This window comes from Sus scrofa, chromosome 13, assembly GCF_000003025.6.
Source record: "Sus scrofa isolate TJ Tabasco breed Duroc chromosome 13, Sscrofa11.1, whole genome shotgun sequence".
Lineage (NCBI taxonomy): Eukaryota > Metazoa > Chordata > Mammalia > Artiodactyla > Suidae > Sus > Sus scrofa.
In genome coordinates, this window is record NC_010455.5 from 56,848,763 (window position 1) to 56,861,866 (window position 13,104).

Genomic DNA, 13,104 nt, shown 5'->3' on the forward strand with positions numbered 1-13,104 from the left:
TTTAGGGCCTGTGTTTCCTTATTGATTTTCTGTCTGGTTGATCTGTCCATTGCTGTAAGTGGGGTGTTAAAGTCCCCCACTATGATTGTCAATTTCTCCTTTTAAGGTTGTTATCAGTTGCCTTATATATTGTTGTGAACCTGTGTTGGGTGCGTAGATATTTAAAATTGTTATAACATCTTCTTGGATTGATCCTTTGATCGTTATGTGATGTCCTTCTTTGTCCCTGAAAAAATTCTTCATTTTAAAGTCTATTTTGTCTGATATGAGTATTGCTACTCCAGCTTTCTTTTGATCCCTGTTTGCATGAAATATTTTCTTCCATCCTCTCACTTTCAATTTGTATGTGTCCCTAGAAGTGAAGTGGGTCTCTTGAAGACAGCATATGTATGGGTCTTGTTTTTGTATCCATTCAGCCAGTCTATGTCTTTTGGTTGGGGCGTTTAGTCCATTCACATTTAAGGTAATTATTGATATGTATGTTCTTATTGCCATTTTATTAATTACTTTGGATTTGTTTTTGCTGCTCTTTTTCCTTTCCTTCTTCTCTTGTTCTTTTCTGCCTATTGAAGTTCCTTTAGTATTTGTTGTAAGGCTGGTTTAGTGTTGCTGAATTCTCTCAGCTTTTGCTTATCTGTGAACGTTTTGATTTCTCCTTCAAATCTGAATGAGAGCCTTGCTGGGTAGAGTTATCTTGGTTGGAGATTTTTTCCTTTCATCATGTTGAGTATATCATGCCACTCCCTTCTGGCCTGCAGAGTTTCTGTTGAAAAATCTGCCGATAGCCTTATGTTATTTGTTTCTTTTCCCTAGCTGCTTTCAAGATTTTCTCTTTGTCTTTAATTTTGGTCAGTTTGATTAGTATGTGTCTCGGGGTGTTCCTCCTTGGGTTTATTTTGTATGGTACTCGTTGGGCTTCCTGGATTTGAGTGAGTGATTCCTTCCCCATGTTAGGGAAGTTTTCGGCTATTATCTCTTGGAATATTTTTTCTGTCTCCTTCTATCTTTCTTCTCCTTCTGGCACCCCTATAATACGGATGTTGGTGCGTTTCATGTTGTCCCAGAGTTCTCTGAGACTCTCTTCATTTGTTTTCAGTCTTTTTTCTCTTTTCTGTTCTGCATCCGTAATTTGCACTAATCTTTCCTTCACCTTGCTTATTTGTTCTTCTGCCTCCTGTATTCTGCTGTTAGCTGCTTCTAGTGAATTTTTTCTTTCAGTTATTGTATTTTGCATCTCTTCTTGTTTAAGTTTTATATCTTGTATCTCTTTGGTCAGTGTTTCCTGTAAGTTATCCATCTTTGCCTCCAGTTTATTTCCAATGTCTTGCATCATCTTCAGCATCAACAGTCTAAAGTCTTTTTCCTGGAGGCTGAGGATCTCCTCATGGCTTAGCTGTTTTTCTGGGGTTTTTTCCTTCTCCTTCATCTGAGTTATAGTTCTCCGTCTTTTCATTTTTATCGGCTTTTGGTGTGGTGATCTTCTTACAGATACAAGAGTTGTAGCCTCTCTTACTTCTGATGTCTGCCCCCCTGTGGCTGAAGTCAGTATGGGGGCTTGGTGTAGGTTTCCTGATGGGAGGGGCTGATGCCTGCCCCCTGGTAGGAGGAGCCGATTCTAATCCCTCTGGTGGGTGGGGCTTAGTCTCTGGATGGGATTAGTGGCAGCTGTGTGCCTGAGGGGTCTTTAGGCAGCCTGTTTATTGATGGTGGGGCTGTGATCCCACCTGGGTTGTTTGCCCTGGGGCTTCTCAGTGGCTGGCTGATGGGTGGGGCCAGATTTTCCCAAAATAGCCACCTCCAGAGAAAGTCACTAATGCTGAATATTCCCGAGAGCTTTGCCTTCAGTGTCCTTCCCTCACAACAAGCCACATTCACCCCTGTTTTCCCAGGATGTCCTCCAAGAACTGTGGTCAGGTTTGACCCAGATTCCCTTGGAGACTTTGCTTTGCCCTGGGACTCAGTGCACGTGAAAGTCTGTGTGTGCCTTTTAAGAATGGGGTCTCTGTTTCCCCCAGTCCCGTGGAGCTCTTGCACACAAGCCCCACTGGCCTTCAATGCCAGATACTCCGGGGCTCTTTCTCCCTGTGCCAGATCCCCACACATGAGAGTTTGATGTGTGGCTCAGAACTCTCACTCCTGTAGATGAGTCTCTGTGAACCAGTTATTTTCCAGTCTATGGAGCTTCCCACCCAGGAGGTATGGGGTTGTTTATATCGTGAAATCACCCCTCCTACCTCTTGATGTGTCCTCTTTTTCTTCTGGAGTAGGGTATCTTTTTTAAGGTTTCCGGTCCATTTTGGTGAAGTGTGCTCAGTCTTTAGTTGTGAATTTTTTTGTTTTTAGGAGAGAAGTTGAGCTCCAGTCCTTCTATTCCGCCATCTTCGGTTCCCTCAGCCATGGCTTTTGAAGTACACCCACTTAAAGTGGCTGAGGACTCTTCTCAGCCACTGCTTGATGAGTTTGGAGTTAATTAGAGAGCTCAGCGATCTAGCTGAATTTGGTTCCAACAACCAAATCAAAATCTGAGTTTGGCTGTTTTAGACTTATTAATGCCATTAATACCATATTGTCATTTTGCAGCCTTTACAAGTAATTCAGGGCTGGTTCCCAGAGGAAGTATAGTGAAGTGGTTAAGAGTTCTGGTTCTGTGGCCATACTGTCTGAGTTTGAATAGTAATTTTACCTCTTACCAGTCACATAGCCCTGGGGAGTTAAAAATTAATAAAACGATTGTTTTTCCTGGCCTTGAGGAGATCACAAACTTTCCCAAAATACATTGTAAATAAATCCTTTCCTCCTCATGAGAATAAGGCAGATAATGGCCACACAGGTAGCTTACAGCCGTTAAGGTTCTTAGGCTCTTAATTGTGATAGCATATATTTTCTCCAGTTGGCTGAGTTTAGGGGGTGAGGACTGATCAGGTTCCCCTCCCAGCCTCATTACCTGCCTCTGGATGATGTTGGAGATCTGTGCTGCCACCTCCTTGGTCCCAGGCCTGAGCTAAGCTTTTCTTTGATGTTAGTCCTATCCACCAACCCTGTTCTGCAAGGTAGGTACTGTTATCCCTTATTAACCAATGAGACAACTGGGATTCTGAAAGGTTATGTGATTAGCCTAAGAGCACACAGGGAGCACATTTACTCTATTTTCAGCTCCTCTGGCTCTTTTTCCTTAGTCTGCAGTGTCCTCAATTAACATGCACCTTCCTTCTTTAACAGAGTGACGTTTACTGTCAGGCTGTGGAACTGTGCAGTACCACTATTTTTTGATATGTGTAGCTTTTGTATGTTCAATCACTGATCCATCCAAAATGTATTTATTAAGCTTCACTATGTTGCCAAGTGGTGGCCCTGGGATTACAGTGACAATCAAGATATGCCCTAATGGGAACCCTCCTACCCTGTTGGTGGGAATGTACAACCACTATGGAAACAGCATGGAGGTACCTTAGAAAACTTATACAGAACCACCATATGATCCAACAATCCCACTCCTGGGCATATATTCAGAAAAAACTATAATTAAAAAGATACATGCACCCTTATATTCATTGCAGCACTATTTACAATAGCCAAGGCGTGAAAACAACCTAAATGTCCATTGCCAGATGAATGGATTAAAGAAGACATGGTACATATGTAGAATGGATTACTACTCAGCCATGAGAAAGACTGAAGTAATGCCATTTGCAGCAACATGGATGCAACTAGAGCTTCTCATAATAAGTGAAGTCATAAAGAGAGATAAATATCATTTGATGTGACTTATATGTGGAATCTAAACTATGGCACAAATAAACCTATCTACAAAATAGAAACAGGCTCACAGATATAGAGAACAGATTTGTTGCCAAAGGGGAGGGAGAGGGAGTATGATGGGCTGAAAGTTCAGGGTTGGTAGATGCAAACTATAACATTTAGAATGGATAAACAGTGGGAGTTCCCGTCGTGGCGCAGTGGTTAACGAATCCGACTAGGAACCATGAGGTTGCGGGTTCGATCCCTGGCTTTGCTCAGTGGGTGAAGGATCTGGCGTTGCCGCGAGCTGTGGTGTAAGCTGCAGACGCGGCTTGGATCCCGCGTTGCTGTGGCTCTGGTGTAGGCTGGTGGCTCCAGCTCCGATTCAACCCCTAGCCTGGGAACCTCCATATGCCGTGGGAGCGGCCCAAGAAATAGCAGCAACAACAACAAAAAGACAAAAGACAAAAAAAAAAAAAAAAGAATGGATAAACAGTAACGTCCTACTGTATAGTACAAAGAACTATATATCCAATCTCTTCAGATAGACCATGATGGAAGATAATGTAAGAAAAGGAATGTACATATATTTATGACTGGATCACTTTGCTGTACAGCAAAAATTGGAATAACATTGTAAATCAAGTATTCTTTGATACAAAATTTTAAAAGAATAAATAAAATAAAAAATAATAAGGATATACCCTAATGGAACTCAATATTCCTAAATTAAATGCAGATAAAACCTAGCAGTAATATTTATGATGCCATTTGGTCTCTAGTTAATTTTGTCTAGAATGCAGTTGCGATTTATATACAATCTGTTGTAAATTCAGTGGATACAGAGAATTCACATTAAAAATATCCTTGGATGGAGTTCCCATCATGGTGCAGTGTAAGCAAATCCAACTAGTGACCATGAGGTTGCAGGTTCTATCCCTGGCCTTGCTCAGTGGGTTAAGGATCAGGCATTGCCATGAGCTGTGACGTAGATTGCAGATGAGTTTTGGATCCTGAGTTGCTTTAGCTGTTTGGAGGCTGGTGGTTTTGACCCCTAGCCTGGGAAACTCCATATGCTGTGGGTTCGGCCCTAAAAAAAAAAAAAAAAAAAAAAAAATTCCTAGGATGGTGCCATGTAGAAGAATTACTTATTATCACTAAATAATTCTTATTTTCTGGCCACATCACTGGCATTCAGAAGTTCCTCGGCCAGGGATTGAACCGTGCCATAGCAGTAACCAGAGCCTCAGAAGTGACAAATCTGGATCCTTACCAGGCAACTCCTGTAAATAATTCTTATACAGACAGCTTTTCATCCAGTACTGGAAGACATTACCATCTGTTTTGCTGAGCACGTATGAAACTATAGATCTGCTTATAGGGGCCATATTGTGTGAAAAATACTATTTTCAATTTCTAAATAACCTCAGAGCAGCAAGGTGTTCATATTAGGAAAGCAGATGGACCTGAGTTCACCTGATTCCGAGCTCCTGTTTTACATCTGCCATGGGTTCACCTAAGTGGATCACAATCCATTCTTTACTGCCTTTTACTTTGAGAAAGTTCTGTTTCTCTCTCCATTGTGCTTTCTCCATCTTTCTATTACTTTTACCTCGAGTGAGTAGAGCGTAATTATTTTGATTGTGCCTAAGCTACAGTTTCTTTCAGTCATCCTTGTTTTTTTTTTTTTTTTTTTTAAAGCAAACCACCAACAAAGGTCCAAATGGCCATTTTACTTTAGTATGATTCTAAGTCAGATTTCGTTTCAGTATTCCTCATTCCTCCTTTGACATTTGGCAGGTATGCTTATTCATATCTCTGAAGTAGAAAAACTTAGGGACTTTGAAAAATGAATATGCAACTTTTCTCTAAGAATGGAAAAGAAGTTATTTGTATTAGTGGTGATAGGAGAGAAGGTAAAGGCTTAAAACAAATCCAAAAGATTATATATCCTGCTACATACAATAAAAGTAGAATGAGAAAGATATTTTCTTAAATTGCAGTAGTATGTGAGTGTGCCCTTCTCATAATAATATTTGATCCTATACCTCCAATATACATATATCCCAAATTGTACAGATTCATAGTGCACTCTTAATTACCATAAGAAAACACAAAAGCAAACTGAAATTTAAAATGAGATACAATGAGCTAAAAATGACATATATACTCACATATACATCTATGCTATTTTAATACCAACATATGTGTCTTCATAGATATGTTTAATATCAATTATACATGTGTTTGTCCTAGTATCACTTGCTGCAGTCAAAAGGGCTGTCTGCATACCCCTTTGTGGAGATTATGCAAACACAACATGAAGGAATAAAAGGAGACCTGATAGCACAGAAATAATCCTTTATATACACCAACACCAAGCGCGCGCGCACACACACACACACACACACACACACACACATACACACACACACATACACAGGGTTTGAATTAGCAGTAGAAAGCTTATATCCGTGATTAATGTGAGTTCCTTCTCAACCAAAGTTGAATGAAGCAGATGAGAGCTCAGCAGGCCTAGACCGCTGCCCTGAGCTTGCAAATAAGTTTGATCAGTAGCTATAGTCTCCATTCCTAATGCCAAATGACTGTCTTGAAAATGCTAAGCAAGAGAGTGTCTGATTCAGCACGGGCACTGATCCCCATTGGCATGGGTGTTATTGACAGAGGTAGAAAGGGGAGACCACTGGGAAAAGGCACCTGCAGTAGCTGTGTGACACAGGTAGGTTTTAAAGAGATATCTTAGAGAGATTTAATAATGGAACCATAACAGTGGCTCCCTGGCTGCTGAATATACCTGACTTATGATGTTCTTTATCACTGGGATAAATAAAGGACATCCTGTTTTACATCACTTAACTTTAGCCTCAGTACATGGAGTGGGCCAATCAGCAAATCTAATTTGGAATCAACACATGGAAACATTTCATTTTTTCTTTTCCCCATGGAGTGACTATTGAAACACAGAGGAATCTGGACACAACAAATGATGGCCAGTTTTTATATTCCTCTGTTGAGAGGAAAGGCTTCTATAGCCTGTGGAATTCAATAAAAAATACAATTATACTCAAGCTATGTGTTAGGAGCCATATTAAATGTTTTGGACATTGTGGGTCATTGGTAAAGTTTTTTTTATAATAATACAAATTATAACAGTGTCAGAAGTTGAACTAAAGGGATTGAAATGAGGTCACTAAACAAAAGTATACAGGGTACAGTCTGTGCAGTGTGTCACTTGGTCAATTGGAAAGCAGTGGGGCTATTCTCCTACTTGCTAAGGTGGAATTTTTCTTTTCCGTGTATTGGTGTGAGATTCTCTCCAGAAGCATTGCCATTTGCTTATAGCTTTTTGGCAACAGTTTTTTGGAATAAGGCCAAAGAGACTGTCAAATAATGCACAGAAAGGAAGCGAGTTACTTGGATATTTTAGCCATCCTTTTTCTTAGGGTGACAGTGAGAAATATTGTGGTTTTATTAATCTCTTTTATTAATATATTTTTTTTCTTTTTATGGCCAAACCTGTGTCATATGGAGGTTCCTGGGCTAGAGGTCTAATCCAAGCTGCAGTTGGAGCCTATGCCACAGCCACAGCAACACCAGATCCAAGCTACATCTGTGACCTACACTGCAGCTTGTGGCAATGCGAGATCCTTAACCCACTGAGCAAGGCTAGGAATGGAACCTGTATCCTTGTGGACACTATGTTGGGTTCTTAACCTGCTGAGCCACAGTGAGAACTCCTAATTAGTAATTTTTACTGGAATGAGTTAGAATTACTAGGGGGAATTTAGCTCTTCTGAATGATGCTCATTAAGTTAAGACACCTGGTATGGGGAAAAAACAAAACAAACAAACCAAAAAACAACTTTGACTTATTTTCTTATGTTCAACAGAAAATCTTAGCTTTTCAAAGATGTACTCTTGGGTAAGCATTGGGAAAAAAAATCTTATAAACAAATTTTTAGAGATTGGGAGCCAATCCTGAAATCATTTGGAAATTAACAATAAAAGGATTGTGTATACTGGTTGAAATACTTCATTCATTTCATATATTGATTTTTTAAAAATGGGGGGGTTGATGATAACACCTGGGTGAGAGATGGCCTCTTGAAGGTTTATGTTAACTCTAATTCATAGAGTTCTGATTTTGGAGTGTGCTTCCTGATAGAGCTCTCATCATTTTAGCTTATACTGTTTTATTTTGATAAATTGGTCACAGCCTCAGACAAAGGCAAGTGGCTGTTGCGAAAAACAGTTCATGGAGGACTGCCAAGTAGAAATTCGCACAAATTGTGGTCTGTTGCAAAATACTTGAATTCTTGAGAGAAGACACATCAATAATTCTTTCAATAAGAAGAGGAATTATGTGGTTGTTTTCTGCATCTCTGCTTCATTTAATCTCAGAAATCTAGAGGATTCATTTTATCCTCAGCAACAGAGCAATGCTATTGTTTAGGTATTTGGGAATTTTTTGGAGGAGTGGGAAGAAAGAAAAACTAGATTTGCTTTTAAAACAGGGAAAAGGTAAACATTAATTTAAAAGTTGTTCTTTAGGTGAAATTATCTCTAAAATTGCTACTTTCTAATCTATCTCTAGGTGCTATAAACTGCAAACAATGACCCTGTGTTAATACTGCAGACATATCATAGTGGAACCAAAGGGAACTTAAGTTACTGGTAAGAATATTTTCCTTAATCAGTGGCTTTATGAATTTTAAATGCATTTAATTATTGCAATGACTGGTAGAAGAATATAGCCGCAGGGAGTGCCAGGATATGGACCAGGTATGCAATATAGTGAGTTCTTGGGGTATTTTTTTAGGGTTTCATTAACATGCTGGCTTATTTTTCAAATAGCAAACTAACTAAGTTATTTTTCTTATTAGCTGACCTCTTGGCGTATTTGAAAGTTGCATCTTGATGTTTATCTAAATGTCATTTTTAATAGAAAAATGAGTTTCACCATTGGGATCTGAGCAGCTCAATTTCTTAGGAGGCTTGATGCTTTAGTAAAAAAAACCCCTATATTTTCATTGGTCAGTCAGAGCTCACCTCTTTATGGTCTGAAGGGCTTTCAGCTTCAGTAACTGTCCCTTGGATTTGGATCAATGTGAAATCTGACCTCAATCCTCCTTTGGAGCGTTTTCAAATTCTTTGTGCAGTACCAGGCTGAACTGTAACAAATTTCAAAGAGTTTGGAAGAAAGAGAAAAAGTCTGCTTTCAAGGGCCAGACACACAAGGATCTGGTTGTGGGGTAGCTTTTTAGTCCTCTCAAAACTCCATTTCCTAAATCGTAAAATTAGACTAATAGTTGTAATTTCCTGGAGGTTCAGGTTAAATCAGATTATTTTGATAATGCTTATTAGCACTGTGTTGAGTCTATATGATTGTTTTATAAATGTTGATACTTCCTAGCATTACTAGTTTTTAAAGGTAAAGCAATTTGAGAAAAAAAGTGGTATTTTTTGTAGAAGTATAGTTGATACATAATGTTACACAAATTATAGGTATGCCCTATAGTGATTCACAAATTTTAAAGGTTATACTACATTTATAGTTGTTACAAAGTAGTTATTCCCCCTGTTTTACAATATGTCCTTGCAGCTTATTTTATACATGATAGTTTGTACCTCTTAATATCCTATCCCTTTATTTTCCCTCCCCCCTTCCCCCTCCCTCATTGGTAACCACTAGTTTGTTCTCTGTATCTGTGAGTTTGCTTCTTTATGTTATATTCTCTAGTTTGTTGCTTGAGAAAAAAAGGTATTTTTTTTCAATATTCATTTTACTTTCTCAGAAGCACATTTTGTTATCAAGAGAATATGCACTGCTGTAGAATTAAGATATTTTGGGGTGCATGCAAAATCTTTATATATGCAGTTTGTATACTGGGACCTTAGTAACTCTAAAGAAAACAGTGTGGAAAGAGATAGAACACCTTAACTTTTTAGTCACTGCTGGCTTATCTACTGCCTAGAAACAAGGAGGGGCCTCCTAAGCAAATGAGGGACTTTTCCAAGAACAGCCCTATGAGGAAACTGTTCTGCAAAACATGTGCCACCTTTGTCTCATTCCCTGGGGTGACTTTGCCTCTACTCTATTTATTTATTTGTTTGTTTATTTATTTATTTTGTATTTTTAGGGCTGCACTCACAGCATATGAAAGTTCCCAGGCTAGGGGTCTAATCGGAGCTGCAGCTGCTGGCCTACACCACAGCCACAGCAATACTAGATCTGAACCATGTCTGTGACCTAAGACACAGCTCACGGGCAATGCCAGATTCTTAACCCACTAAGCAAGGTCAGGGATTGAACCCGTGTCCTTATGGATACTGTTCAGGTTTGTTACTGCTGAGCCATGACAGAAACTCCACCTGTACCCTATTTAGATACTCCCTTCCTTTGGAGCTTGTTGCAAGAAGGCTACTATTCAGATCTCTTCAGTAGAAAACTTGGGGACTTTGAACAATGACCAAACAACTTTTCTCTAAGAATGGAAAAGAAAATATTAGTATCTGTATCTGGAGGCTTTCTAGCTCCAGTTAATCTGCTGGTCCTTTAGAAGATTAAAAAGCTTTTGAAATATACACTCATATTCTTAGAGAAAACTCTTCTTGAAATCTGTTAATCAAATCCTTTTATGATGATTGGTTATGAGGAGTACTTTTATTATATAAAAACTCTTCTATGGTTTCATCCTAAGTAAGTTTCTAGATCCTGAGAAACCTAGGTAAATCTTTCAGAAATTAAAGGATGAAATAAATGTCTGAGATATTAAATTAAAAAAAAAAAGGTATTAGCAAGCTACCATGAATAACTTTAATTGTGGTTGTGCCATGATGAGGTATTGATGAATGTGCCTTTTGACATCATGAAAATGGATGGCAACCTGCAAAACAAATCACTCACTCGTAACAGTGCATTCTTTATTTTATTGAATTATGTTTATTTTCCTGTGTTCCTCTTGATGATCTATCAAATCATTGTTTAATTCTGCAAAATAAGTTCCCTTGCCATCCGTTTTCATTGTAGTGCTTGAGAAATTCAGCTCAGCACCTTCCAAGAAGCGTTTGTGGAATCATAGTCTTAGGAGATACACACACCACACAAGCACAATTAACATTAATTTTCTTTTGAGAATCTTTGATTTAGAAAGTCTCCTTTGCCTACATGGCCTCTCAAGAATTAAAAGAATGGAGTGAAATCATCCCAAGGACTCTGATTAGACTGTACTATATGAATACTAATTTTGCCGTTATATATGTCAACACTTAGATTTATCTGAACTTGCTCACAGCACAGTCTACACTTTGTTAGAAATTGTACCAGCCTGAGTTGGTACACCGGCACATTAACATAGGTTTATCTATATATTTCCGTCATTGCCATACCAATGTATAATTTATCCAAAGATGATGCTTTCCATACATCTTAACAGAAGGCTTCAGTAGCTGAATGATAGAGACTGGATCTTTGTAGCAGAAGATCACAATAAAATACACGCTCTGTTAAATATAGTAAGTGACCTTGGGTCATGTGCTGAGATTGGTTGATGGTGCTTATCTCTGCACACAGCTCCTCCTACTGATTTATGGATTTGGGTGCATTTTTCTTACATATATCAAAGACTAGGCTGAACGTCCTGAGAGGAGGTAAGAGAGAGCAGTATTTTCATTTAAGTCTTAGTAAAGTGCCTTCCCTTGCTACTCGGTAAAGCTGTCATAAATGTATTGGTTATTTTCCAGTGACATCCACATCTACTCTCAGGGACCACTCCACGTGCTCAGTTCCATCAGTGCTTGGCTCCCATACTCTTGCAGGACAAGATATAAAAACCTGTCCTTTATGAAATGTTCTCAGTGCAAAGTGCCACATATGATGGTTAATTTTAAATATCAACTTGACTGGTCTATTGGATGCCCAGATAGCTGGTGAGACAGTATTTCTGGATGAGTCTCTGAGGTTGTTTCCAGAGGAGACTAGCATTTGTATCAGTAGGCTGAATGAAGATAGCTGTCACCAGTTTCAGTGGGTATTATCCAATTCATGTGGGCTTGAACAAAAGGAAAAGGCAGAGGAAGGGTGAATTTGTTCTCTGTTTGAGATGGGACACCCATCTTCAGCCCTCTGTCATTAGCATTCTTGGGTATTTTTGTTTTTTTTTCTTTTATGCCGAACTAGTGGCATTTGGAAGTTCCCAGGCTAGGGACTGAATTTGAGCTGCAGCCGCAGGCCTATGCCACAGGCTCAGCAACACCAGATATGAGCCACCTCTGTGACCTACACCTCAGTTCATGTCAATGCCAGACTCTTAACTCACTGAACAATGCCAGAGATTGAATCCACATCCTCACAGATATAATGCAGAGTCCTTAACCCACTGAGCCACAACAGGAACTCCTAGCATTCTTGCTTCCTGAGCCTTTGAGATCATAGTGAATTTTGCCACTGGCTCTGCTGGTTCTGCAGCTTGCAGCCAGCAGATCATGGGATTTCTCATCCTTCTTAAAGTGAGACAGTTCTCTAATACATCTCTTTCTATTCCTATCTATTTCCTCTTGGTTCTTTTTCTCTGGAGAACCCTGACTAAATCACTGCACAAATGCAACTTGCTTTGCTGACCCTGCCTCTATCTTGTTTTACTTATGTTTACATGCCCTACATTCAGATTCAATTTATTGCTTACACATTTGTCTCATTAATATGTCTTTGAGGGCAGGGTCCTGTTCAAATATATATTTGCTTTGTTTCCACTGAGTGTAGAACCTAGCACATACTAGCTACTTTATAAACATCGGAAGGTGAGGAAAAAGAAAGGGAAGAGCTGAGAGAGAGAAGGATTCACCTGATCAGTCGCTCCTTGGATCTCTTCTGGGTTAAATTTTGGGATTGCTCCCCGGGGTCCTACAGTCTAGTCAATCTTGCTGGGCGTTTCTAGTCCCACTTAAACTTGATTCTGATGAATTCTGATGTTCCCTTACCTGTCCTGTCTTTAATATGGACCCACCTGGCTAAAGGCTCCAAATCTTGTTGGTGTTGCCTATGGCTAATTCACTTCTGGTTCATTCCTGAAGTAAAAGTGAAATACTGTCGAATGAATCTTAACACAAAATGAAAATCTCTCCTCAAGAAATCCTAAGTGGAAGTCAAGTAAAATAGATCTCCTTGAAAGAACTTCCCCTGTTTTGAATTATTAAGCATTCATTTTTCAGCATCTCTTGCTAATGGGGCATTCAGAGGCGATAAAATTCCAATGGATGTTAAAATAATTCACCTAAGTAATTAATGTTGCATATTTCAAAATGATATTAAACAATATCCTTTTCCTCTTTCTTTTTTCTTTCCTG

At 39.1% G+C, this 13,104-nt stretch overlaps 1 protein-coding gene across 22 annotated transcripts in view; it reads left to right on the forward strand.

The window, feature by feature from the left end:
* Positions 1-13,104, forward strand: part of CHL1 (cell adhesion molecule L1 like) — a 229,883-nt gene that overhangs the window by 44,454 nt on the left and 172,325 nt on the right. For 14 of the 22 annotated variants that reach the window (XM_021069261.1, XM_021069255.1, XM_021069244.1 and 11 more), the window contains exon 2: positions 8,354-8,433. The exons of 6 other annotated variants lie outside the window; for them this stretch is intronic. The gene's annotated coding sequence lies outside the window, so the exon portion shown is untranslated. Of the gene's footprint in view, positions 1-8,058; positions 8,281-8,353; positions 8,434-13,104 lie in introns of those variants that run through there. 2 more of the 22 variants (XM_013981901.2, XM_021069263.1) reach the window with 2 other exon arrangements.